The sequence below is a fragment of the Apis cerana genome, linkage group LG2, assembly GCF_029169275.1.
Source record: "Apis cerana isolate GH-2021 linkage group LG2, AcerK_1.0, whole genome shotgun sequence".
In the NCBI taxonomy this organism is placed as follows: domain Eukaryota; kingdom Metazoa; phylum Arthropoda; class Insecta; order Hymenoptera; family Apidae; genus Apis; species Apis cerana.
The window spans coordinates 10,478,133-10,505,382 of record NC_083853.1 but is presented as its reverse complement, the minus strand read 5'-3'; the positions used below and the strand labels follow the sequence as shown (position 1 = coordinate 10,505,382).

The 27,250-nt window shown below is 41.1% G+C and overlaps 1 protein-coding gene and 5 non-coding genes across 6 annotated transcripts in view; 3 read left to right on the top strand and 3 right to left on the bottom strand.

The window, feature by feature from the left end:
* The first annotated feature begins 8,308 nt into the window (after window positions 1-8,308).
* Window positions 8,309-27,250, top strand: part of LOC107996897 (apoptotic protease-activating factor 1) — a 49,337-nt gene continuing 30,395 nt past the window's right edge. Inside the window, exon 1 of the mRNA XM_062071123.1 lies at window positions 8,309-8,466. The gene's annotated coding sequence lies outside the window, so the exon portion shown is untranslated. The remainder of the gene's footprint in view (window positions 8,467-27,250) is intronic.
* On the top strand, window positions 9,096-9,178 carry Trnal-uaa (transfer RNA leucine (anticodon UAA)). Its single transcript has one exon. It is a non-coding gene; the product is annotated as a tRNA-Leu (tRNA).
* On the bottom strand, window positions 15,144-15,215 carry Trnaa-ugc (transfer RNA alanine (anticodon UGC)). Its single transcript has one exon. It is a non-coding gene; the product is annotated as a tRNA-Ala (tRNA).
* Trnaq-cug (transfer RNA glutamine (anticodon CUG)) lies at window positions 15,651-15,722 on the top strand. The gene has a single exon. It is a non-coding gene; the product is annotated as a tRNA-Gln (tRNA).
* Trnal-uag (transfer RNA leucine (anticodon UAG)) lies at window positions 16,263-16,342 on the bottom strand. The gene has a single exon. It is a non-coding gene; the product is annotated as a tRNA-Leu (tRNA).
* Trnaa-ugc (transfer RNA alanine (anticodon UGC)) lies at window positions 23,693-23,764 on the bottom strand. Its single transcript has one exon. It is a non-coding gene; the product is annotated as a tRNA-Ala (tRNA).

Here is a 27,250-nt window from a genome sequence, read left to right as displayed (position 1 = left end):
CCATTGTTAAAATGATTACGCGTATTTGTATTTAATTAATTGTTAATATATGATTAATCACAGAAGATGATAGAAGATGTATTCGCAAAAATAAAACGTACTCGCACCAAATCTTTTCCCCAGGTTCGCACGAAGATACGCGTATGCAAGAGAAAGAACGAGTAGAAATATAGTGATAAAAGACAATGCGCGGATATAAAAGTTTAAAATATCGCGGAGAAATGATAGCCGCGTACCGAGTCTGAGCACCACTTTGAATGCACTCGAGCATTCGAATATTTAGCAGAGCCTTTCTCTCCTCGAGGCGATTCCTTTTCCAGTGCGCTTCATTTACCCGAGCGTTACGCCCCTTCGGCAGAGGGAAAAAAAAGAAAAAAAGGAAGAGTTTCCTATGGCTAGGGTTCGAGGAGAGGAGAAGAGAAATTTTCGCGAAATCTTCCGACGCCTCATTTGATCCTGGCTCACAGCTTGACGTACCGTGCGCTGCCCCTGCTTGACAGCCCAAACGGTTTAAACATCGACGATAAATTCCACCGTTTCCTTTCGAATCACCGCCATCTTTCGCTCGAATGAAGATTTACGCGTTCAGTTTAGTTAGAAACCGTAATAGTCCGCTTTTTTTCGTTTCCATTTATCCCATTCCAAATTAATTTTTCGCTATACCTTTTTACTATGCGATGCACAATCTTTATCTCTTTAAAATTGTACTTTAAATCGTAATTCGACTTAACAAAATTACGATCGATACGATTATTCGGGAAAAATTTCAAGCGGCGCAAAGTTTCAAGGGAGGATCGATACGAGGAAAAAATTATTCCTCTGGTTACAAAAGTGAACATATTTAACTTTCGTATCGAGCCAGCGTCTTTCCTCTCGAGCTCACAAAGCGCACCTTATTATACCAGCCGCGGAATGGAAAAAACGTGGATTCAGAGGGAAAGTAGACTCGCGAGAAATAATCGGTAATACCCGTCGGTTAAAGAAGGCGAAGTGCTGAATAAGGGGTTGGCGGGCTCAAAAGGATCCGAATCCGAGGCCTACAGAGGACTTGAAATATACATATATATATATATATATCTGGCATGCCCGTTCTTTACAATATAAAAGACTTGTAAAACCCTTGGTTCTTTCACCGCCCACCTCCCCCTCGTGACTGATCTTTTGCCCAAAGCGTGGTCGATGCTGCGCCGTAATTAACGATTACAAAGTATTTGGTACAGATGATTATCAGACTACGCCGGATCCAGCGTTCTCACTCCATAACATCCGCCACTTTGATGTCCCCGACCGTCTCTTGTTTTCTGCTCCATTGTACCGACTCTTACAACCACGCGATCGGGGTGGTACACGCCGCGTTTTCCGTATCGGTGTGCGCACCGCACACACACACACACGTACACGCACACGTAAATCCATCGGCCCGTTTTGTTATACGAGGAGGCCTCGGCGTCGCCCGCGCATAGAAGGATCGCTCGGCATCAAAAACTCGCCTCGATGGAGCACGGAATTGCGGGGGTTCATTGTGCTACATTATTGGCAGTACGACGTTTTAATTGGCGATCCACGATCAAGCACCTCCTCCACCTCGCAAAATGAACTATCATTGTGATACGCACGTTTTCACCCACGATAAAGATATATTCCACGTAGTTAACCCTCCCTCCCGTTTAACGGTCAACCATGCACTCGAGGGTTATCCAATATCTTCCGTGGAATTACGTGCACTCCAGCATTTAGCGAGACAAGATTGCTCGAGTAGTATCGCGACGCTTAATATTACGGGCTAGTGCTTTTAAGCACCGCGATAACTTTTCTGTCGTGTTGCTAATACAACGACCCCCGACTGTATGACAGAGTACAAATTACGTTCCAGACGTAGTTTCTTTCGTTTCGTCTCTTTTTTCCCTCCTCCCCCCTCTCTCCCTCTTTGTCCCTCTCGTACCTTTTCGTTCATTTTTCTCCTTCCTTCCGACAAAACTTGACAACGACGCATAACCCTTTCACGACTGCTTTCGTTTCCCGCGCAGTACGAAAAACAGCTTAACAGTTGTAAATAGGGGACGAGCGGTTGATACACGCAATTTCAATCGCATTTTTCCCGCCAGACGTCGGTTAATCGAAGAAACCTGGTTCGAGCAGTGCGACAACTACGCGTTGATCGCGTTTCTTCCCCGACACGGATGACCAACGCGATGGAAAATATACTCGCGCTATCGAGTCCGTTTAATGGAATACCAACGTACGTGTATAATATGATACATTAATAACGACGCGCGTTAGATACCGTGTTTCCCATGATTTCTATTTTAAGCGATGTTAATTCAAACTATATCGCAAGTAAAAAAAGAAAGGAACGGTAATATTCGACATCGGTACGGTTATTTTACGAGAATTGTTATTAGAGAGAAGGGAACCGTTTCGGTTCGAGGAGAGTCGAAACTGCTCGAAACGACTTGCATTGTAAGCATTAATGAACTTAATGACGTGTCAAGCTCGCGTAATGGCGTAGACCAAGACCAAGCATGTACGTAAAGCATATGTTTTAAAGGTTCGCGTAATCGCGCATCGCAGTAAACGCTCGGCGAACGGACACAATAGCAGCGACGTAGGGCCATTAAGGAGACGCGATTAAATTTAATTATCAAATTTTACGATTATTTGGGGCGCGACCGGGTTGAATCGCAACCACGGGACGATCGAAAGGGTGCAAAAAGGCGAAAGGGTTCCCAAGCCGCAAAAAGCGAATTAGAATTTTCTTCAAACGCATAAAACCGCTAATAAAACCATAAAACTGTCGCACGCTATTTTTGTATCGTCCACCTATAACATATAATAGAATATCGTAAATCTGCGGGACTTCCGTATCCCATAAACGACATCAAACCTTCCTGTTTACCCTCGTCCAATGTTACGAACACGGATCGAATCGTCACGCTTCGCGCTCTCCACGTAATTTTTCTAATTTTATCCTCCGTTTTTTTTTTTTTACGCGCGAGAACACGAGAGGAAAGAAAGAAAAAAAAAAGTAACAAAAAGGATCGTCAGCGTTCTTGTCACGATAAATTTCACCCGTGAAAACCAAATCCAACGCAACGAATAACGTTTAACTGCGACGATTAAATGAGGAAGAGCGTTTGGCTCGAGCGTAATAGTTTTTATCATCGCGCACCCGACTACGCGCACTTTTATGCCGCTCATCAAAATCCAAGTTGGACTCTTTCTCTCTCTCTCTCTTTCTTTCTCTCTCTCTTCGTCGGCTTTGTTTCCGATGGCGCACGTGGGTCAACGTTCAAAACGTCCCGCATAAACCGAAGCCTTAATAAAGCCAGGAATCCGGACTATTTCGTTAGTAGTCGACATTCCGTATTGGATGAGCTGACCGTTTACAACCTTTCGACGATCCTACCGAGTCTCGTTCCGCGGGAGCGGAGAACGGTTATGTATAGAGGAGGGAGAAAGAGCGAACCGGTGTCGAAGAGGAGGGCGAAAGGGGCAGGGACGATTTAACGAAATGAAAAAACAGTGCGTTTAACGTACGCTTTAACGATAGGTCGAGAGCTAGGTCTCTTTTAGCGATAAAACAGGCCTGGCTTTATTGACCGGAAGAGGTTCGAACGATTTGGACAGTTGGACATTCGACCGACGAATTTCCGGTTTATAAGCGAGGCTGAGAGTCGTAATGCCACGCCGTTAAACGATTAACGATTCATTTAGGAACGTTTAGTACGACGAACGAGGGTTCCGAACGTTATGTCGAACTCGGCATCTCTTGCGATAAGGGAAACCTTTCTTGGAAATGGCGTGTTTGAATACGCGCTTGCAGGTTGCTGCAAATTGCGAGAGAAATGGTTTTCATTTAGATAATAAATATAAAGGTATCATAGATTCTTCGATGGCTAGTAACAGTTTCGATTAAACGCGCCACGCTGTTAAACGTTTGTTCATCGATTTGAAAACCGATGTTCGAGATATTTTTTTTTTCTAAATTTAAATATTCAATTTGTTCGTTGATCCGAAAACCGATTTTACATTCGAGTACAACCAATATTTTTGCATTCGAGTTCGCTTTGTTTATACATTCGTAAAATTCGTTTTACATTTGTATAGTATTTTACATTCTCGTATTTTTAAATTCGGATTCGTTTCAAATATATATATTTCCGTTTTTGTTATTCCCTTTTTAACCGAAAATTAAGTTTGACAGTGAAAGATTCTATACAGACGAACGTCACCCATGTAATTCATGTCATTCCAAAGTTAGTGGCGCGTTAAACATACCGAAACGTGTCTACGGAACAGAAGACAATTCGTCGTCTTGTTAATGTCATCGCTCGAGGTCGTATAACTTGTTCTACTGTGAAATTAAACCAAGAATCGATTAACCAAGGAACGCGTAAATTAATATGAATGCTCAAGAAGCGAAAAAACAAAAAAAATCAACATGTAATGATTTTTAATAAAAGTAATATATTTTTGTTTCGTTTTATAAAATAATCGTGCGATTAATCGTTCGTGTGTCTCAACATATATATTCACATAATAAAAATATATAATAAATACCAAAATAAAAATTAGAAATGCAGAAAAGTAGAAAAATAGAAAATAAAAATTTGAAAAAATCTGAAAAATATAAAAAAATAGAAATATTTAGAAAATAATTAATTAATGACATTAACAAGAATAACAACAATAATCATTAGAAAACCGTATATGAATATATAATTGACTAAAAGCAACCATGTTATTCCAGTTCATTTCTTAAAAGATATTTTCGAGAAACGATACAAACTTGTCGAGACATTCCAAGAATGATTCTTTCCAGACAACTAAAACCATTCGCTGGTAATTCAAATCTCGTGCATTTAGTATTCCGTTATTTTTTCACGATTTACGGATATATACATGTATGAATACTTAATGCAAACGAATCATATCACGGTTCATGTAACAGCATGGCAGTGGTCTTTTAAAACGTGACGATGGCGTCCATCAGCGAGCGAACCTTTTTCTTCGAACATTAATCCATATGAAGTACACAGACGTTTATACGAGCGCATTATCGCGGCTAGCCCCGTTCACGGTTCCTCTTAACACCTTTCATAGTTGGCATGCCCGTGCTCTTAAAGCGATTGCGAGTAAGTACTTTGTCTAAGTACGTTCGTAACAGGATATAAACGTTGCAGATATCACCGTTCCAACATTACTTTTCGCATCTCTTCCTACGTGTCGCGTTTTTTTGTACCCTGAACCATTTACTGGTTTCATCGGACCAATATCGCTACTCTTTCTTTTATTTTTTTCATTGTAATAAAGTTTTGAATCGTGAAGTATAATCGTTATGTGCATTAAAAGCTAAAGATTGCATTTTCTTTATCAAGAATTCAATTTTTTCTTAAATATATTTTAATAAAATGTAATATTGAATATGTAATGTAATAGAAATTGTGTATTATTATTACGTTCTTTCATTACTAAATTTAAAATAGTAACACAAAACGCTCTTATTGTTCTAGCAAAACTTGTTACTGTTTTAACATATCTATATATATTTACAACAGTGTTTAGGAAACAATTTTCAATAAAAGGAGTCGGAAATGACTTGTTTGAAATAAATAAAAGACTGCTCTACTGCCCATAAATTCAAATTACAAGAAATAAAGAATTGAAGAATTCGTTGGAAGAATGTCAAATATAAATCAAATATTATTTTTTTTTCTTCGCTTAAAAATATATAATATTAGGCATTCAATTATTCGACATGACACAGGAAATCAATTACCGTCTGAGCAATCTACAGACCCTGACAATGACATACGAAGAGAAAGGCTCTTTCCACGGCAGTTCGCAGTCTACCTTTTCTCCGTCCGCATGCTCCTTCTTTATTTGCCTCTGCTCCCTGGCGAGCGAGGGAAGAGAGTAACCCAGCCATAAATATCCCGTAGGGTAATTAACCCTTTGAGGACTTTGAAGCTTTGACGATTTTAATAATCTTAAAAGACAGCGAGTTCCATGATTAGTACTCCTGTCGGCGGATGCAATCGACAGTGTTCCTCTCCACTGATGCTCAGATCGGTACGCGTGTACATCACAAAGTTTCGTTTCACTCGCATTGTACATTGTAATGAGAAGCGGAGATACACAGACCAAATAAAAAATAATGTAGAATCACGACAAATTTTAACACAATTTTGTTATAGAATATTATATATGGTTTCAAATATGTTCTTACCGAAGAATTTATTTTTTAAAGGAAATTATTTATACTTATTTTTTAAATTAATCATCTATTTCATATAAAATATATATTATATTATATAATTGTGCATATAATATGTATATTATAATATAATTATATATAATATAACATATATGTAAAAAATAAAACGGATTTTCTATATACATGCGTAATAAAGAAGCTTGTCATGCACGCCATTTTGAAATGTTAGATACGAAGACGCCATTTCAAAATGTTAGATACGAAGACGCTATTTGACAATTGCAATTAGGTTACCTTGGAAAGACACCTGAAGACGACGATAATAGTCCATGATTTTAACTCACGTAACTTTTGCATCGTATGATACCCCACGTAGGTTATAGCACTTTGAAGTATTGGCATAAAAGCAGTCCCTCGTGGTACGACGAAAACAATGAGCGGTGAACATGAAACGACCCTTACTAGCCAATAACACACGTGGATTATTTCAAAAAGCTAATTTTTCTCTGTACCGTACACAAAGTCAAAGGATTATATACATACATCATTATGGTGCACCGTCTGCATTTTCTAGAAAGCGGAAATTCCATCGTATTTTCAACTCAACGTTCAACTTTGCACACGACACCGAAAAGCCACAAATTCTATATAATACTAATTTAAAATCTAGTGATGAAATGAACCAACCGTTTAAAATCGATATATCTTGCAACAATATCGGTTCTTGATCAATTGTTGGGTTGGTCACACTGCATTACTGTTGGCGCTGTCCAGCGGGAATATAAAAAAATTCAATCGTATAACGTATTTCGATAACGAGGTTTTGTTATATATATTTAGGTTTTATTATATATATTTTTATAGATACGTCGTGGATAAAAAGTGTTTATAAAGTGATTATTTGTGATAGTGTAAAAAATCTAAATGGTTAAAAATGATATAACAAGACGCTGTTCCTTTCATATGATAACCTCGAAAACGATTGCGTGTCGTTGATGCTTATAATCAGTATTTACAAACAAAATTCTCGATCAATCTTAGGATACAAAGCCCTTCATTCACTTACCAAAGCTAGATTTCTTATTCTATGATTATTTCTCGATAACCTAACCTGTCAATTACACATTCGCAGAAAAACATCTCACGCAGTAACTTCGACACGAAGTTCATTTCTATTGCTTACGTAAACTTCTTTGCTTTCAAAGAAAAATATTGTGAACTCGGTCAATGCCTTCTAATAAAAAACGTAATCTTTTTTCTTCTTGTCAATATAAAGGGTATTCGATCAATTTTAACCTATTTTATCGATTCGTTTCACAAGTATCTTGCATAGATTACTTTTTTATACTCTCATTAAACTTTTATGCGAAACAAAATATAATCGAATTCTTTTAAAATCGTCGAAATTTCAATCAGCGATACCTTTTTCCTGTTCGACTGTGTCAGTTTGTGTTTTTCGAAGAAAAGTTAAGATATATGTTAATCTAAATTCAGATAGGATGCATTCAACATGTGCGGTTCAGGACGTCGAGTTTACATTCTAAAACATATGTTTTCGAAAGAATGTGTGTTTCAATTAATCACTCTCTTGTTTCAAGATTAACGTCTTAGTGCAATATTATTGAGTATTCTAACATTAAAGTTCACATTTTTCGAACATTTGAAAAATTAATTAATCGTATATTATATTTACGTGAGATCATGAAACAAATTACGTTATACGTCGAATATAAATGTGAATGGAAATAATGACGTCGAAAGTGAAATGAAAAGTTTCGACTACTTAAAATATCGAGTATTCTGTCGAGTTTTCAAAGTGACGGAGAGTGATTACGTTAATGATATGGCGGAATACTTATTTTAACGATGGGATAGGTGCAGACTGGTACGATATTGGTGGCACGCGATCCTGACATCAAGCACGACATCAATCTTATCCTTATAAATACTAACAACGAACTAGAACTACTTTTAGGGAAGTTACCTTTCTTTACAACAAAGAATGTAATCCAGATTCGGTTCTATGCTTATGTGTCATCCCATCTTATCGACGACGCAACGCACAATCGTATCGTGTACACAATTACTTATTATATCAGTGAAGTATCGTGGATGATATATAAATCCGCAAAATATTGTGTTAAGTGTTAAAGTGTTAACTACTGGAAACAGATTATTGGATCTTCTTACGGAAAGATAGACGATTATCGGATTACATTGGAACGAATCCATCTATATCCATCTTTTCGGTAAGTGCCTCGAATTATAATTATTTCAATCGCACTAAACGAAACACGCATAAAAGAGCAATATGCTCTTATACGATAGAACGAACGCCGTTTGTATTTAAACACAATCGAGTTTTACGAGTGCGCGCTATTTCCTTGAGTCGATCATTAGTCAACGCTGAAAACAACGAGGGTGAATAATGATTGTATTATTCAAATCGCCCTTCGCCTTTTACAACTTTCATAATTTTTCTCCGACTTCTAACAAAGGAGAGTTCGTTAGCGCTTCATGGTGAATTAGTATTCTATTGTAATTTCGCATCAATTAATAGATACGTAATTAAATTTCCATGTGAATTAAAAAAGTACTACTATTCATTCAACAAACAAATATGGATCATCGAACAATTTTTTTTTCGACATCGCAATATTTGTTCTTAAATGAATCTATTTATAATATTGGAAAGATATTTCTCATTTTATTTTTATTATATACTCATTAAAATTAAATTTTATCATATCTTAATTTATATCGTACACATATTCATTTAGCATAATACGTTATATTTATAATATTAGTCATTTTATATAAATATATAGAAACGATTGGATACCCTATGTACTCAAATAATATAAGCCTTTTCAACGGTGCTAGGTTGGCCGAGCGGTCTAAGGCGCCAGACTTAAGTTCTGGTTCCCTCTGGGAGCGTGGGTTCGAACCCCACACTTAGCAAATATTTTTTTTTATTTTTTATTTTTTTAAAACGTAACATAAAAAAATTAATAACATTAATCAAAATTATTTGTATAAAAATTTCAATTGATTTATCAATTTAATTAAAAAAATAATACGTTTAATAGCTAAATATATGCATTTCATAAATTACACATCCAATCACTTGTCAAGCCTCATAAAAAAGAAATATAAAAAATCTCAAGTAATTTCTTAACGAGAAAATAATGTTTAAATTCCAAGAAAAATGGTTTCGTTAACAAATCATTAATTGACGGTCTAGGGGCTGATTTGCAATTACGGGATATCTTCGCGTAAAGATAAATGGTCGGGGCTTTCGCTGAAGCCGGATTCGAAGTGACTCTCGGAGTCTCGTAACTGATGGCGGCGGTAATTGAGTCGAGTATAAATGACTTGATGAATAGTCATAGACAATTAGGGAGACTGAGATAAGGCGGCGAACTATGCAACGAGTAACTCTAGTCCGTTAATCCCGTTACCAAGAGGCAACGTAATACCAACGTTTTCGTCTACGCGCATAACCGTACGTACCGGATTTCTTCGCAAACCAATACATCCATCATCGCGTAACTTTCGTCTCGCGTTCATAATTCGTATTCATTCGAAAAAAGAGGCCTTACGAACGTGCCCAACCCCCTTCCCTCCCTCGTGCTCCTGATCTCGTTTTATCGACGTTTCCAAGTTTTGCCAACAGTTTCGCTCGAATCGTCGTACCGGGAAGGAAAGAGAGCCGATTAAATCGGATTACCGAACCCGGGGTGACCCACCCCTTTTCCCAGAAGACCAGGACTTGACACCGTAAAAGTGTCACGAGACCACCCTATTCGGAAAGGGGAGGCCCGTGTACCGGAATCGAGAGAAGAAAGGAAGCGCCAAGAGTTGAGACCGGTTGAAATGCTTGTCACAACAATTTCGCTAAAAAAAAGCACAACTCCTGCGCGCCCGCCGGGCTCACAATGAATCCGGGGACACTTGTAATTTCATTCCACCGCATCTGTTGTGTCATTCTCACGTTACCGCGCCCAATATCTCGCCGACTTTCTTCGTTACTTCGAACGATCGCAGGGACCACCGGGAATGGAAGAGGGGGAGCGGGGAAGAAGAAAGGAGAGAACGAGAGAGAGAGAGAGAGATGGGAACGCGTGGAAAAAGAATGGAGAAAAATCAGACGCGCGTATTTCAAGCAACCCTTGCGCGAACGTTGCACAATGGAACAGCCTCGAAGGTCCCCCTCTAGCTAAGGGGTGCCGTTGCTGTCGATACTGTGGTCGACGTATAAAGGGTCTGCTATAGAGAAAAAAAGGAGGAGGAGAGGGGGGCGGTGTACGACAGGGAGAGTAGAACATAGGTGTCCGCGAATCGGGATATTTCGCATTATTTTTTTCCTGTTCCCCTTCGCTCGACTCCTCCTCCTCTCCTCTTCCTTGCTCTTCGCGATCCATCCACTCGCTCGTCCATCGATCCACCGCTTTGCATTATGCAATTTGAATTAATCAGCCAACCCGGTATTCTTATCGATATCTCGAGAAGCGTCAGCAGGGATTCTGATTGCTCTTTTCTTCTTTCTTCGTTCTCCCGCTCGTGTCAACCGGGTATCACGATAATTCGATTCCAACACATCGAGGCGTGAAAGCGAGAAAGGGAGGAAGAAAGAAAGAAAGAAAGAAAGAAAGAAATTGGAAAACAGGTTGGACGGAAATGGGCGAGCCGCGAAGCGATCCTCCATCCCCTCGATGAATCGAAAAGGGAAATCGTATTTATAATACTTACGCATTTCAAGCCTGACGTCCGGTGAAATCGCGTTACCCGGATTCGGAATATTAAATTCATCTCTGTCTTCCCAGGCTATCGCCCCGCATTATCGTCATCTTAATCGAATCTTAAAAACGTGCCTCTTTCCCTCTCTTCCAAGCAAGGGATATCCCTCCACGCGAGGGATACGATTCGACGGAGAGATTTTATTCCAACGATCATGCCTCGATGAATCCAATACCCAAGTTACGAAAGTAGATTTTTGTAGAAAAATTTGTTTTCTCGCACCCTTGTTTCGCGCGCCGAATTTCCAGCGTAAAATTCCATTGTAAAATCGTTGTAAATCGAGTGTCAGCCGCGGAGGTGTCTGCGCTTGACGCGGACAATTTCAGAGATATCGCAGATGAAGAAGATGAGGGAAAAATTAATCAAGCGGAAAGCATAAATAACGATTCGCGGCGGGGCGAGGTTGCTCGGTCGGACAATGGATGACAAATCGCGCGGGAAAGCAAAACAAACCGAGGAATAGGTCGAGAGCTGCTCGATTCCGGCCATTGTCATCGATACCAGCCTGGACATAATCTCCCCGGCTTACGGTGTAGCAGTCAAGAAAAATGAACTGTATCTCTGTTTGGACATCCAAGCGAGCCAGCCACCTTTCCTTTGAGCCAACGAATACTCGTTTCGTCCTCGACCCTCTGTTGCCACCGCGATAGTCCGACCTCACCCTCGCTCTCTCTTTCTCTCCGCCTCCCTGGCAATAATCTCGAGCGTCGGCCGCATGGTTGCGCCGACGGTGCGTATATATCTCGAAGGAAGTCTCGGTGAACCGGGTTGATCTCCGCGTAAGGTTATCAGAAGGTACGTAAACATAAACAAGAGGTGGCGTGAGCGTGGTTGGAGTGGAGTCTTTGTGTGGAAGGGAAGATCGGATCGGGGCCGCGTTAAAAAAAGGAAGGAAAGAATAGTCCGTCTTAAAGAGGAGGACGGCATGGCAATCGTAAATGTTTAATATCGTGATTAAAGGCGCTGGCGCCTCTCATTATTATTTCAGTCTGGAGGACATTTCGCCCACAGTCCTCTCTTCCTCCGCGTCACCGCGTTTCTTTTCAATTCTCACTTTCCTTCGTCGGCTTAAAAATCCTCCGTGAAAATTAGCCGCCTAAATATTTAAAGCTCTCCCCTACCTTTCGTTCGTTCGTTCGTTCGTTCGTTCGTTCGTTCGCTCGTTCGTTCGTTCGTTCGTTGCACGGTGTTGGAAGCACAACGCCGAGGCGAATCGAGTTGCTTGCTTCAGGGGGGTGGTTGTGGAGTCGTGGGGATAGAAGGAAGGAAAGGGAAGGAAAAAAAATAGAAACGGGAAAAAAATAAAGGAAGAAAAGGAAAAGAAAGAGAGGAGGGAGGGAGAGAGAGAAAGAATATAAAAAACAAGCGTCTGCGGGACGCGTCATTGTCCCGGGCATGGAGACAGGCGTGATCTCTTCCATCTGATGGATTTCTGTTGCAGTCACCTCTAACCACCTCGCTCGTCACTTCCCGTTGCGCTTCGTGCCATTGGACTGACTTTTTGTTTTAAATCCTTTTTCCTCTCCTTTTGCCTCGTCCTCGCCATTCAACCGAGGCTCCAACAACACCTCGCACCCTCCCTTCCGTCGAATGGCGGAACAGAAGAGGAAAATACCGGGGCGAGAGCATCGAATTAACGCGGTAATTTCTTCGAGGAGACTTATCACGCGAAGTGGAGACATCTACGTGACGCGAATTCTCGTCTCTCCCACGAATTCATGGAACAACGACCTCAGCAATGAGACGACGACGAGGACGAGGATGATGGTGTTTCTTCCTGGTGTGTCTCGTCGGATGCCAACCGAACGAGAGAGAGACACGGAGGCGGGAAAAGTGGTGGAAGAGGGGGTGGTTGAGAGAATCCTTGCTCCTCGTTCAACTCGACATTTAAATTCAGCGAGAAAGTTTTGGAACGCGCCTAACTCGGGAAAGAGAGCGATCCCCGATACGAGGACGACGGGGTTTTATGCCGATCCACGACGAGGATCGCTCGGACACTCGTCGGATATTCGTAAATAAAATTTTCTCGTTCGAGGGTGACAAAATGGTCACACGCTCCAGTGCTGACCCTATCGGGGTCAAAACTCGATATCTCTATGCGTGATTTTCTTCTTTCTTTCTTTCTTTCTTTATGTTGTTTTCACGTAGTTACGCAGCTCGAATCGGGGAAAGAATAAAATAGATACGGGATTGTCGTGGACAGAATATTATAACGGTCCAATGACAGGGGGGATCCCTGCTTCTTTCCTTTCCCTTTCGAGGGAATATAACGCTTTGAAATCTGCCCGCTGATTTAGTCGCCTCTCTTTAGATTTCTTCTCGCGTGTTCTGTGTACGTTCGCCATCCGATACGCGGTTTTCTCTAATTTTCCTCTTTCCCCCCTCCCCCTCCTCTCTCTCCCCCTCTCTCTCTCGTCTTGAATTCCCGTTCAAGGTCCAACGTTTCACAAGAGGCAGGTTACAAAACGCCATCGTCGTTTTACGACGACTTCGCGCTCCTTTTTCTTTCATCGAGATGCACCGGCCGTCCACCGGTGCAAAATAGATTTACGTAACGCGCGGAGGTCGGAGGCAGTGCGGTGGACGCCGATGAATTTGCATGGTGGATAATGGCCTGTTGGAACAATAGGGAAGAAGAGGAAGAGGGGAAAAAAAAAAAAAAAAAGAAAAAAAAGAAACAGCTCCGGTGCAGCTGTGTGTATCTTTTTTCCCGATCGGCCGTGTCTTTTCCCTCTTTCCTGCCGCAACATTTAAACGGTCACGTTTACCTCCGATCAATCAAGGCCTTTATTCCCGCATCGGTGTATATTTCTTGCATCGTACAACTCATCGGCTCGGCTCTATTACGTTACAACCGAGCTATGTTTCTGCCTTACTGCGTCGTTTCACCGCGATGATTAATTCTCTACGGTCCGCGCGATGTTGGTGTATATTCCCCCCGCGGGAGGGAGGGAAAGGGAGGGAGGGAGTAAGGAATAAGAAAAAAAGAAAAGTAAAAGAATAAGGGAAGAGAGGAGGGAAAGAAGAAAGAAAAAAAGAGCCTGTCACGATATATTTCGCGCGATTATTTCACTTCGCGTTTATCATATACAGATACGAGGCAGCGCGATGAACAAGGCAATTCAAACGATACCATCTCTTTCTCCCTTCTCTTCACCACCACCGCTTTTCACTCGTTTATACGAAACTTTTGCATATGACGAATCGGAGACTATTACCATTCAATCTCCTTCGCCCGGCTTCGTTTGCATCCTATCATCTCCTCCATGCCTATCTCTTTATATACATACGGCCATGGCCATCGACTCGAATTACGTATATATATATATGTATATATATACATATATACGTATATACATTGCCTCGTCATTCTTTTGCTTCTCTTCTCGTCTTTCATTTCCTTTCATTCTTTTCCTTTATTTTTCCTTTCCCTTTTTTTCTTTTCCTTATTATTATTATTATTATTATTATTATTATTCGTATTTTCATCTCGATGTGTCAGTCGCCCGACGACGTATGCTTGTCGATAATCGTACTGCACGTGTTCGCAATCGCAAAGTCAATCACGTGCCATAAGTGCGCAGTTGCTGCACATTTCGAACAGTGATGCGAAGCTTCGTACACACTTTGATTATGGTCGAGCACGATTGTATTCTACGTACGCGCGAGATAATATCGAGAAAGAGACGGGGAAAATGAATATGAACTTTTCTGAGTAGTTTTTATTAATTTCTCAGAGGATATATGATTGTTGGTTAACTTCTAAAAAACTTTTCTAAGAGAAAACAAAGATTTGTCTTCGTGGAATTTTGTGCGCGATTATTTTAATATCAGTGTGATATATTTGTATTGATTTTTATTAATTAATATTGGATAATAATACGATATATTTAATATTCTTATAAATATTAATATTAAAAGTGAAGATTCATTGACAATATTATATAAATTTGCACGAATGAAATATGCGAATATAATCGAAACGCGACAGACACAAACACGACCTTCCCGTTCGAGCGTCGACTCGCGACTGCCGAAATTAATATTCTCCCACCAATTTTAATTCGCTCGTCTTATACGAACGGTATTGCTTTGCAAGAAACGAATCGAAAAAAAAAAAAAAAATTGGAGATGCCGGGGATCGAACCCGGGGCCTTTCACATGCAAAGCGAACGCTCTACCACTGAGCTACATCCCCGATGTTAAGAGTTTTCGTACAAATGAAAGAGGAGTTTATTATAATTTTTATTGATTTTTTTAAATATTATTTATTTCATTTAAAATTCGATTCTATGCATACACGTTGAAATTTAATTTAAATATTAGAACTTTTTTTAACGATTTTGGAGAAATTTGATTTTAAATTTCGTTAAATTGATTTAATCGTGACACTTATCCTCGATCGATATATCGATCATTTTTAATTAATACTCGTCAAAGAATTGAATTATCTAATTGTTTATATTAATTTAATTAAACAAAAATGATTTATATATCGATTAGGTTTAATTATTGTACGAATAATTTTAAGTGAAATCAATTCTTGATTTTAACATACCAGTGGTTCTTTATTCGTAGTAATATTTAATTTCAAGGTCACATTTCACCTGTAAGGGTATAAAATAATTTCGAGGGTCTCATGGTGTAATGGTTAGCACTCTGGACTCTGAATCCAGCGATCCGAGTTCAAATCTCGGTGGGACCTTTGAATTTTGGATTTTTTTAAACATAATTTTTGTCTATGACCATGACCATGAACCATAACCTTAATATTTTACCAATATCTTTCGTCGTGCAAGAATTTACGCCATTATCTTATTTTATTGACTTTATTTTAATCAATAAACTATATTTTACATGTAATTAATTTTTAACGTTCAATTGTTCATAAAAGGAGCTGTTAAATAAAAAATATTCGTCATTGTTCATATTGTTATACAGATATCATATATCTTACGATAACTTGCGTTGTGAGCATTGTATTCACCGATATACTGATATGCTATTTTGAAAGGGTTTTAAATATAATTTAAAATTTAATCAATTATCGTTTATCTATTTTATAAAAGAAACGTTATCGATTATCGATCGTCGGTACCTATTTAGATCTCACAATAATATTTTTAATAATTGCCTCTATTTTCATCGTTTATTGAATAGATTTACAAAAGATTCAAATATTTAAATTTGCTTGTTGCGTTTCCTTGGTTATAAATAATTAAAAGAGAAAGGAAAAAAAAGAAATTGACAGCGGTGGGATTCGAACCCACGCCCTTACGGACTGGTGCCTAAAACCAGCGCCTTAGACCGCTCGGCCACGCTGCCTTCGGAAATTGTCGTTCTCTATCTTGGTAGAAAAATTGTTTGTTACTATATATATTATATAACGTATATTAATTTATCGTTTAACAAATATTTTGCATTATGTTACATTTATATTCTATGTGCCATCATATTCACAACTTTAGTTCGATCATTTTACGCATACTTCTTCAATATTCTTTCTAAACGGAAGACATTAATTATAAGAATGCAAAATATATTTTTATAAATAAACGATAAATCATTTGCACGTTATATAGACTTTTATATATATATATATATGTACTTTTCAAGAAAAATACATTTCAAGAAAAATATTTATCTCAATTACTCCATTAAGAATCATGTCCAAGAAATCACAAAATTTCTTGGAAATCTTAACTTAAACTAGAATTAGTTTGCTACATATGAAACTTTCATTCTTTGCAAAACATAGCAGTATCGTCGGTACATGTACAAACTGTCTGTATAACATCAGAAATTATATACTTCTCGCGCGGCAGAAACAATTAATTAAGTCAACAGACGGGGCAATTAAGGCAGGAAGTTGCTATCATGGAGCAATGATTAAACGCTTTCATCACAGACAGCGAATGATCGTCGCAGGTTATCATCATGATAAAGAGGTGGTCTCGCTTTCGGCCGCCAGTGTATATAACGGTGAATGTGTGACGTCTATTCTCGCCAAACGGGTTGCGTAATTCAACGAGGAATCATCTTTCTCGTAAGCGGACAGGCAAATCGAGTCGTTGCGTTTCCGCACCGATATGACGTTAATATTTCATATATTTTTCTCACTGCGAAATTGCACGTTCAAAATTGCGTTCTTAGAAATTATAGATATATCGTCACAAGGACAAAATTAAAGATAATAAGAAAGATAATAAAGAAAAAAAATAAAGATAATACGTCGTGTATGAAATTTTGTCTATGTCTTTGTAGATATATTTGTTATTTTAAACAATATATTCTAAAGTTTTTGTCCGTTTTATGCGTATTTAGGCTCTTTTACGCGCGTATAATCTTGACACACACTTTTTCTCCAAAAGGGTCAAGATGACCTTGTATTCGGCGTTTTTCTATAGACACGTGCAAACTTTCTCTTTCCCTTATGAATTCTTCACAATAGCCTGCTGTATTCTACATAGTCTTCTTGATTTATCATGATTAACTTTTTATCTTTTTCATTGAATTTTATTTTTATATTAATTGTGAAATAATGAAACTGCATGCGTCAATCTTCTGATATATTTGTCAAATTGAAAAAGACATTAAATCACTCGATATTTTTAAAACTGGAAAATTACAATGGATTCTCGAATTTTTATAACGCGAATTCCTAAAACGCACAAAAATATTGCGACTATTGTTTTCATACAACGATTCTTCGTACAACGCGTCAAATACAAACACAAGAATTATTTAAGAATTAAATCTGCTTTAGTTGAGCATTAGATTTCTGTTTTCTTCGCGTTATACGAGAAAAATTCCCGTAACAACACGATTTTCTTTAACGCGAATTCATATAGCGCGTAACGTATTAACCGCGTTATACTGTACTTGGAATCTATTGTATTTGGTAACTCATAGGGAACGAAAATTTTTACGATCGATTTCGACGGTCGTTACTTCTCACGTGGCTTTTGTATCTTTTATTGTTATTTTCTTTTCTTCGAGAAGATATTTGCACGTTGAAAAGAAAGACAAAAAGAAAGGAGGAAATCGCGAACATAGGTCATTATGGTCGCGGAATCTCTTCGTTTTTATTTTCCCTTCTCGGTAGCAACGCGATAATGCGCGATAACATCTCAATATAAAAATTCATGCTCATAACGCGACTCCAAGTAAGACTTATTTTCCTTTTTTTTTCCTCTCTCTTTCTCTCTTTCTCTCCCTTTCGTTTCCTTTTTCTTTTTTCTTTTTTCTTCTTATCACGTCCCTTGGGAACGACGGGCGTAAAACTGACGCTTTAGAGAGAGAAAAAGAACACCGGCCATGCCGAAACGACTGCAGACAGATCGATAAATTCGCGTGAATATTCGTGTAGCTGATAAGCCGGTGAGATAAGCCGAAATCGGTCTTTGCAAGTGAGGATCCCCTCGTTACGGATCGCAGATACGACCACGTTGGAAAATAGAAGATAAATCTGGCTCTTTCGTATTCTTTATGCCGATGTTTTATAACTTCGCCTCCTCTCACATCCTTATATTCATCGATATATTTTCATCTTTTTCTTCCTATCTCGATTTCATCCATTCATCGATCAACCGAATTTATAGAAAATCATCGTTAGAAATTCATCATTCCTCGAATCTCTCGAACGAGTGTCGAACATAAACGCGTCGACACCGATCAGAAGATGAGAAAATATCATTTATACGAATCGTTTAGAAATCGAACGTGACCTTTTATGAATTTTAATATCGAAACGCAAACGAATATATGACATTTCAAGAACGAAATGATATATCAGATCTCGTTTGGCTTCTCGCGAACCTCGTATCGAAACGATATCGTTCCTTTCACAGTTACGATCTACGGAAAGGTTCGCGACAGGAGCGGTATATACCTGTTTAGCATCGCGTTTAGCAGAATCACGCCGCCACTTTAGCCTAATACTCGTGGCTGTCGCGGTAAATGATGGATCGTTAGTACTCGTAGTCCATACGTAGATGATCCCGATGACTTGCATCGACTGAATTACGTCCCGCGTGTTGCATATCGCGGAGAAAATCCTCGGCGCGTATATCAGCCATGTCGTGTATATAATATTATACGCGAGGGCGTTATACGGATCCTCGGTCGAGATGAACTGGTAGAAGCCAATTGGGGATGATAAATCTATTATTTTCGGCGAATCATGGGAGGGAAACGCGGGCGGATAATACACTCGACAGGCGGTACAGGTGTTCGTTTCAATAACGCAAAATCATCGCCGTCCAACTATAACGATTAATCGGACGATACGATCATTTGCCCCGTTAAACGATCGTTTTCCCAGGACAATCGAAATCATTAGCAAGAATCGCGTCACGTTGGAAAAATTAAAATAATCAATTAACCGCGAAACGATCCGACGGATATCCATTGACGACTTATCGATTACGCTCTGCGCTCCCGATAACGCGCGGAGTGATTCGATGCGGAAAAGCCAGCCAAGAGGACTCGTATAAAACTCGCTCTCCTCGAAACGGCTCGTTAACGTCGAATGGGGGACGGGTTTCGGTATTTTCGCGAGGCCGTGCACACCGGCCCGACACAATGTGCCGCCCATTAACCAAATACTCGATGAATGCGTATCGAGCATCGATCATCGTGGTATCGTGGATATCCTCCCGTTAACGGTGCCCTATCGCCGCAATAATCGTCAACACGCTCAATAATCATGTCGTTTAATGACAATTGATGAGGAGCGGGGAAACGTGCGCGCTTTAACATCGGCCCGCCTCGCGTCTACGCTTAGCCGAGTACATCCGTGATTCATAAGCGATAAACGCGAGCTATTTAGTAGATGCGGCGACCAGTAGATGCACGTGCCTCGCATCGCTATAGGTAACGAGCGCAGGATCCCATTGTTGGGTGGGATGCGCGTTCCATTACGCGCGATCAGTCGATATTTTCTCCGCCCGATTCTGTTCCGTCTCGAATCGGCGTAAAGCCGGAGATAGAGCGGCGATCGAACCGGGTGGAAGCAGGCGCGGGTTTGAAACAGAGGCGAGCGTTCCCCGAAACGCAGCGGGGAATATTTTCGCGTAACTGACCTCCGGCGATTCCGGATGCGCGGTGATGAAGTGTCTATATGCACTTGGTTGCACCGGTTCCGGATACGAGGAACCGCGCCTCTGGCTAACCTCTGGAAACACAACGTTACAACCTTGTCAAATATTTGCACCTTCCGAATCGAATTACACGATCGGTGTTTCTGTTTGTCTCGCCGTCCAGATATCGCTCTTTCTCCGCCCGGCCGCTAATTAAAATGCGCATACCGAAATGAGGCCTTCGCCACGATCGTCTGCTGAGGCCACGCGCGATCGATTCATAATTAACGCGGGAGATCGCGTTTAACGTCGAGACGCGTATATATACGCGGGGAGGAGCGATCGTGCAAATTTTTCCAAACGGTTATAATAACGCGGATTTTATTCCATCGATATAGACGCGATTTTTTGTAATTAAAACAAATTGCGTTATAAGTGGTCGTCCCCTCGATCGCTATTTCGAGGCTGTGTACGTATATTTCCGCTCGTACGATGTCGGTTCGGGAAAAACTGCTCGATTACCGGCCGGATTATCGATCGATTTGTGCACCGAGCAATTTGTACACACGCGGCCACGTGCACGTGTGGAAAACTCGTACGTCGCCCGTTCGAGATATTTTTCAGCCGAATTGCGCACAGGCTGCTCGAGGCCGGGCATCGAGAACCTGTGTCGTGTACACACACGCGCGCCATCGAGAGGTTTGGAGCACGACGCGGTAATTGAGAGTAATTTTGCAAGGCCAATTTGCGCGGAAATTTAAAACCAAAAAATTTTGTCCCGACAAACCCTCTCTCGCTCTTTCGATTCGATTCGAGCGCAACCCCCTACCATTCACCCGCGTCATCGCTCCAAACCTCGTTTCCTACGCGTGTAATTCCATTTTCACGTATGACCCGCGTATGACTCGATTTTTCCATAATTTCCCCGCTATCATTGCTCGAAGGTGGCAGGGGAATTTCAATTAAATTATCCGTTCGTTCTTCTATTTCCTTCGTTTCCCCTGCCGGGGAAAGGGCGTGGAGTGGAAACAAATAACGGGTCCACCCCGATCGACCATCGTTCGAACGCTTCGCCCGGTGACGAAGTTTTCGTCGTTTACCTTTAATGGCCGCGGTCTTTTCGACGCGCTTTCGCGAGATTGCCGATGATTAATCAGTCCCGGCAGCCCCATTTTTAGCCCCCCCGAGCACGCGACGACGATTACCCCTAAGCGAGACACCGCTTCCATTATTCGCTCCCTTTTTCGATTTCGCTCTGTTTCTCCTTTCCTTCCTCCTTCCTCTTCTTTTTTTCTTTCTTTTTCGTTTAAAATTCTTTACACGAGACGACTCGATTGGAACGATTGCGATGACCGCAATCGGACGATCGCCCCGTGGTCGAACGCGTGCCAATTCGTTCGATTCCACTCGATTTTTCGATTCGACGCGAATTAATATCCTTATCTCTTCTCGCGACGTATCGCAAACTGTACATAGCACGCGAACAGCGCGTGGAATTTTTCTTCAAATATATCAACTCGATCGACGATCACCCCCGCGAAACTCATTCGAAAATCGATTTGATTTTCCCATTCGAATCAATTAAACACAGATCGACGAATCTACGTATACACATATCCCCATATATGAGATATACCTCAACTTCCTCCCACAAATATCCACCAACTCCCTTCCCCCAGCAAAGCAAACAGAGATCTCCTCTTCTTCGCGACCCCTCCACGAAAGGAAGGAAGAGTCTATCCTTCTAATATCGCTAATAACGGTGGATAAGTGCAAAACGAAAGGGAAGAGGAGGAAGAGTATTATTATTACCTGGCAGAGAGCGTTTCGTTGCGACCAAGTTTCTCGACTCGCCGTTGACGCCGTGGGAATCCCCCGGGGGAATCGACGTATGACGTAATGCCGGAGGAATGGCTCGCAACCCCTTGCCCCCTCCTCCCTCCGACGCAACCCTTACTCTCAACCCGCCTCTCTCGCGTCCTCCCTCCAACGCACGGCAACGGGGACAATGGCGGTGCGACGACTGAGGGCTCTGATTTTTCTCCCCCGGTGCATCGCCGATAAATGCGTTTAGCCAGAACCGAGAAGCGGCCGCTCCACGCTCCACGCTTCTTTCTCCTTTCGTGTTTCGGCCCGCGGTTTCCGCGCCGAGGTTGGACGCCACACGCGGCGTAACACTCTTGCGCCCCGTTGCATTCGGATGCAGTTTTTGCCCTAACTGGATTAGGGAACCGTGAGAGGAGGATCCGGGAACCGTGTTATTCCGCTGCAGTCAACACGATTCTGCAGTTACGTGCAATTTTTTTTTGCTGCTCCCTTTGTTTCTCTTTCTTTCTTTTTAGGTCTCTGCTTCTTCTCTTTCTCCGTTCGATTTCGAGATGAACAGGAAGGTGGAAAGGCGGAGAGAGAGAGAGAGAAACGAACGAGCAACAACCCCTTCGGGGCTCGTGTTACCCACGCTCGATCGGCGTTTATTCTCCCGGCGTTCCCCTCCAAACCCGGTTTACCTACCCGAGATATATATATATATATATACTATATTTTCGCCGGTGTTTCGCCTTTGTTTTTCACCGTACGATGAAAGAAACGCTACGAACGATTTGCTCCCTGTATTTTTCCTCCAACAGAAGAGGAAAGAATTTTCATTTACGTATGTAGGTACGTACGAGCCCCATGAGCTATTTGCTCGAAAACACGACGGGGGCGTCGAATAATTAAAATTTAGTTTAAAGCGCGCCGACCATTGTATCGCTCCTCCCTCCAATTTTTCCCTTGAAATCTCTTGAAAATGCCTCTCTCTGTCAACGCGGTCGTCGCTCGTGTTTTTCTACTATTGGCTCGCGTGTCGAGCACACCCGTGTTTCGCCCATTTTAATAGAATCGTCGTACGTTCGTTCTCGGAAAATTAAATACGGAAACCTTAATAAAATCTTTGCGAATTCCGCGATTTTCTGGCTTCACGAAACGTAAAATATCTCTGTCCGGTCGACTGGACGGGAGTTGTGAGGTTTCTGGGAAAAAAAAAAGGTTTATAAAAAAATATAAGGAAAGAAAAAAAAGGAGAAAAAGAAGAGGAAGTTCCTGATTGCTGATATCGAACGATCGAGCGAGCTTGAGGGGAATCGATGATTATACGTGTGCACTCCACAGCTTCCTGTTATTTCAATTTACTTCTATGCTTTTTTACACGAATATCAGATTTCACTGTATAAACCACCGTATTCTCTCTTTTCTTCTTTTTTTCTTTTTTTATTTTAATTTATTGGTAATCAAGGTAAAATTATACAAAAAAATTCGCTTATATAGGCACTTCCCGTCGAAAAATAACGTGTAACTATTTTTTACTTGCACGAAGGTTTATAATATACATCGTAATTATGATGTTTCTTGCCCAACTGTACAATAGTTGTACGTCTAACGATGATTTCGATTAATCCCATCCCTGTATTCACGTTCCGTTCGTACGAACAGAGAATTATAAGAATTTACACATCGAATTACCGTGCGTATACACTTTTCGAGTATAAAATTATAAATAATGTAATATCTTAACAGAAAGTATCATCGTGCAAATGTGCGTGAAAAAAAAAAAAATTGGAGATGCCGGGGATCGAACCCGGGGCCTTTCACATGCAAAGCGAACGCTCTACCACTGAGCTACATCCCCACGATACTTTTATGTGAATTTATACTCCATAATAACCGTTGAAGCGATAATGTAACTTGTATATAACTAATTATAAGATATTTACGAAAAATACACGCTAAATCAATGCAATTATTTATGATTACTCCAAAAAATGTTCAAATACGTATATATATTCTCCACATATATAGAGATTATTATCGAGATCGAGACCAGGTGTCTGTTTCGAGTTTATTCTGTACTTATGTAATACCGATATTATTAACAGATGTATCGTATTCGAACGTATAACGTATAATTTGACCGTCGTCGTAATAATCCACATAAAGACCTGTTACGCGAATTACGAGTGGCCCCGAGGCAAAATCGATAATCGTCTATCGCAATTGTTGTCCATTATTGCTATGGATCCACACACGGGGTTGGAGTACGTGCCGAAGAATTACGAGGGTGGCTAAAAGTCACCCCCCGTCGCGTGACTTATGCACCGGCAACCTCTAATGAAGATCTATCACCCGGTGCACCGTCGTCTCTTTTATCTTTCGCCCGCATTTTCCTTTTTTTTTTTTTTCACCTCCTCTGTTTTCGTTTCGAGAACCGTCTGGTTTATAAATTATTATTTCACGTACGCGTATACAAATTTACGCTTTCCCGAATCACCGATATTTTTACAAATCCTCTTACTTTTTCCACGTGTCCACTCGTTTATTGCACGCTTCTCTTTCAGATTCTTATTCAATTAATTTAATTTTCGTCTCGTTCACACGCGTTAGAGAGATAATATGTAAAACTCTCGTATATCAAGTACATCGAACGATTGATTTACAATGGGAAAATCCCACGCACGAGTTTTCAGAGAACCTACGCTACGAAAAGTGTGCATAGAAATAAAATTCGTCGGATCCTCCGACACCTTTTGAACGGATCCATTGCATTGCATCCAGCCGATACGAGCGTACACGCAGAGAATAGGGTAAAAGTGAAAGTAAACCGTTCCCTGTTGCTTTCTAAAGGCCAAGATGTTTATATGCATGGCGCAGAATGGAGGCATTATAACAAATGACGGTGGTTTTACCGTAAAAGAAAGAAGAAGGAAGTCTTACGAACCGACGCGGCGGACTGTTTCAACAGCTGAAAGAACTTGATAACTGCTACCATCCATTTACGTTGCGTTGATACATTCTTAATTATGTCTGTCGAGGTGCTGTTAAACCAGTCTGTAACACTTGACTCGAGCTTCGAGCGAGCAGGATACATCTTAATGATCGTATTATACTTGCTTTATATACACTTTTTCACAATGCGTGACAAAATAGCTCAACTCAAACTCGATGAAACGGTAAATTAAATATTGCGTGAAAACAATTTTCTCTCTCTCTCTCTCTTTAATGACCAATGTTCCTGCAAAAAGTCAATATTCTTTTGACAACGCAGTAACTCGCAATCTGATATCCCCCTTTTAAATTTTCTGTATGCCTAAAAAAAACTTGATAAATCGTAACCCGATACCCGTAATGTGATATTTTAGAAGCGGACGAATAAGAACGAGCATTCTTATCGTATAAATCCGAGAATCTCCCTCTTTGGAAGTCCGAAGGCAAAGCAAACAGTAATGTGAGAATGATAGCGCGGTGTTTTAAAACAATACTCTTTGGCGCATCTTAAAAACAAGAACGGATCTCGAAGACGGATCTCCTTTTCCTACTCGATAATGGAAAAAAAAGAAAGAAAAAAATTTAATGCATCCCTCCATTTTTTAAGAAGAAATAGAATAGAATAACCTCTTTGTTAACCTCCCGCTAACGCGAGAAACATTATTCGTATCATGTTGTGTCGAACGCAAATCCTCGGTTCCTCCGCGAGAAACGGTTTCTTAAGCCCGACAAAAACCCCTTTGTTCTTTAAATTACCACCTTCGCCCATGTTTCACGAGGAACACGAAGGCGATATTAGCCCCGAAGTCTTAATCCTTAATTTTCCGAGTCATTGCCCTAGCCCTCCTCCTCCTGCAAGCTTTCAACCCGACATACTTCGCATCCTTTGAGACTAACAATTAGCGATATTAATCCCGAGAGAAGGAGAGAAGAAGCGCCCAAAGGCATACGTCCTATTACACTTTAACACCCGAGAACCGGCCTCTCGTAAACATTCTTTTAATACCATTTCTCTCCCCTCCTTCCTTCTTTCTCTCTTCCTCCTCAGAAGGAAGAGAAAAGAACGAGGGAGAGAGAGAGAGAGAAAGAGATGGTGTTTCGCAATTAACGGGCCTAATTATCGAAGAACGGGGCGGGATAACGTTGGCGAAGAAAGGCGGCTCCCAGAAACAGCCGTGCATATTTTATTCTTAGCATCCTTAAGTCGAGTCGACGAACGAAAGAAATAATCCTGCGATAACAGCCGCGTGTACCCGCTCCCCGGAGCTCGACCTGTTTACACGAAAGTAACCCGCTGCAGAGTAGCCGACCGCCCGTGGTGAGAGAGATCCTTTTGTACGCTTCGTTCCTCCTTCTCTCTCTCTGGAAAAGTTCTCTGTAAATACGCCCGGGGTCCTCGAGTTTCCTTTCCGCTATCGACCATTCGGCTATACACTTTCGTTTCTTTACGCGCGAGAAGAAGAAGACAAAGGGGGAGAACGAGGCCGCGTTCGAGTCTCGAAACCGTCTCCTCCTCGTGATTCAACGTGACCAGATTTACTTAATCCTCGAGCAACCTATGGGAAACCTATTCACCGGCGATGCAGATAAAACGAACGCTCCCTAACAACCGGAACAGAGGCTCGGTCGATGATAAGGGAACCGTTCGAGGAACGTGACGTCCGATTTCATTGGATTGGCGTATGCAAAGCGGCGTCGCCTTTTACGATTCGACGTGGTGGCGATACGCGAAAGGTCTCCCGCCGCGCGACAAGTGTTGCCGCCCGTTTCGCCCGCAATTACGAATCCCTATCGAGTCATTATCGAGGAAAACTGATAAATCCGAGGTGATCTGAGCCGATAAATCCGAATGAATCGGGGCGTGGATAATTTTCGATTTCGAGATCCTCGTCGCCGCCGTTTTACGCCGGATACGATTATTGCGCAAACCGGATCGCTTCTGCTGCCCTTTCATTCGCACGGTGATCGATGCGATCCGTCTTATCGATACTGTTACTGTTTCAATCCCCATCTCTCTCTCTCTCTCTCTACGGGTGGTTTCCATTCGTTGGACGCGGTCCAAAAAGGAACTCCGAAATGGGAATCGTCGTTGGAATTATCGTCGTATCGATCGGTCGTAGGGCAGTTCGGTTCGTCGAATTGCGCAATGAATACGACATATCGGCCGGGCGGAATTCTTACGGAGGAACGATGTAACCCAACACACCGTCACCCTTTCTACTAGGGCTTTCCTGTTTCCTTGTAAAAGATTCGGTTCGACGAATTGCCACGAGCTGGTCTGCGGAATCTCTTACCTGGAAACCCAGTTCCAGTTCGGGAAACGAAGTCCTTGAACCTAAACCTCTCTCGAGCT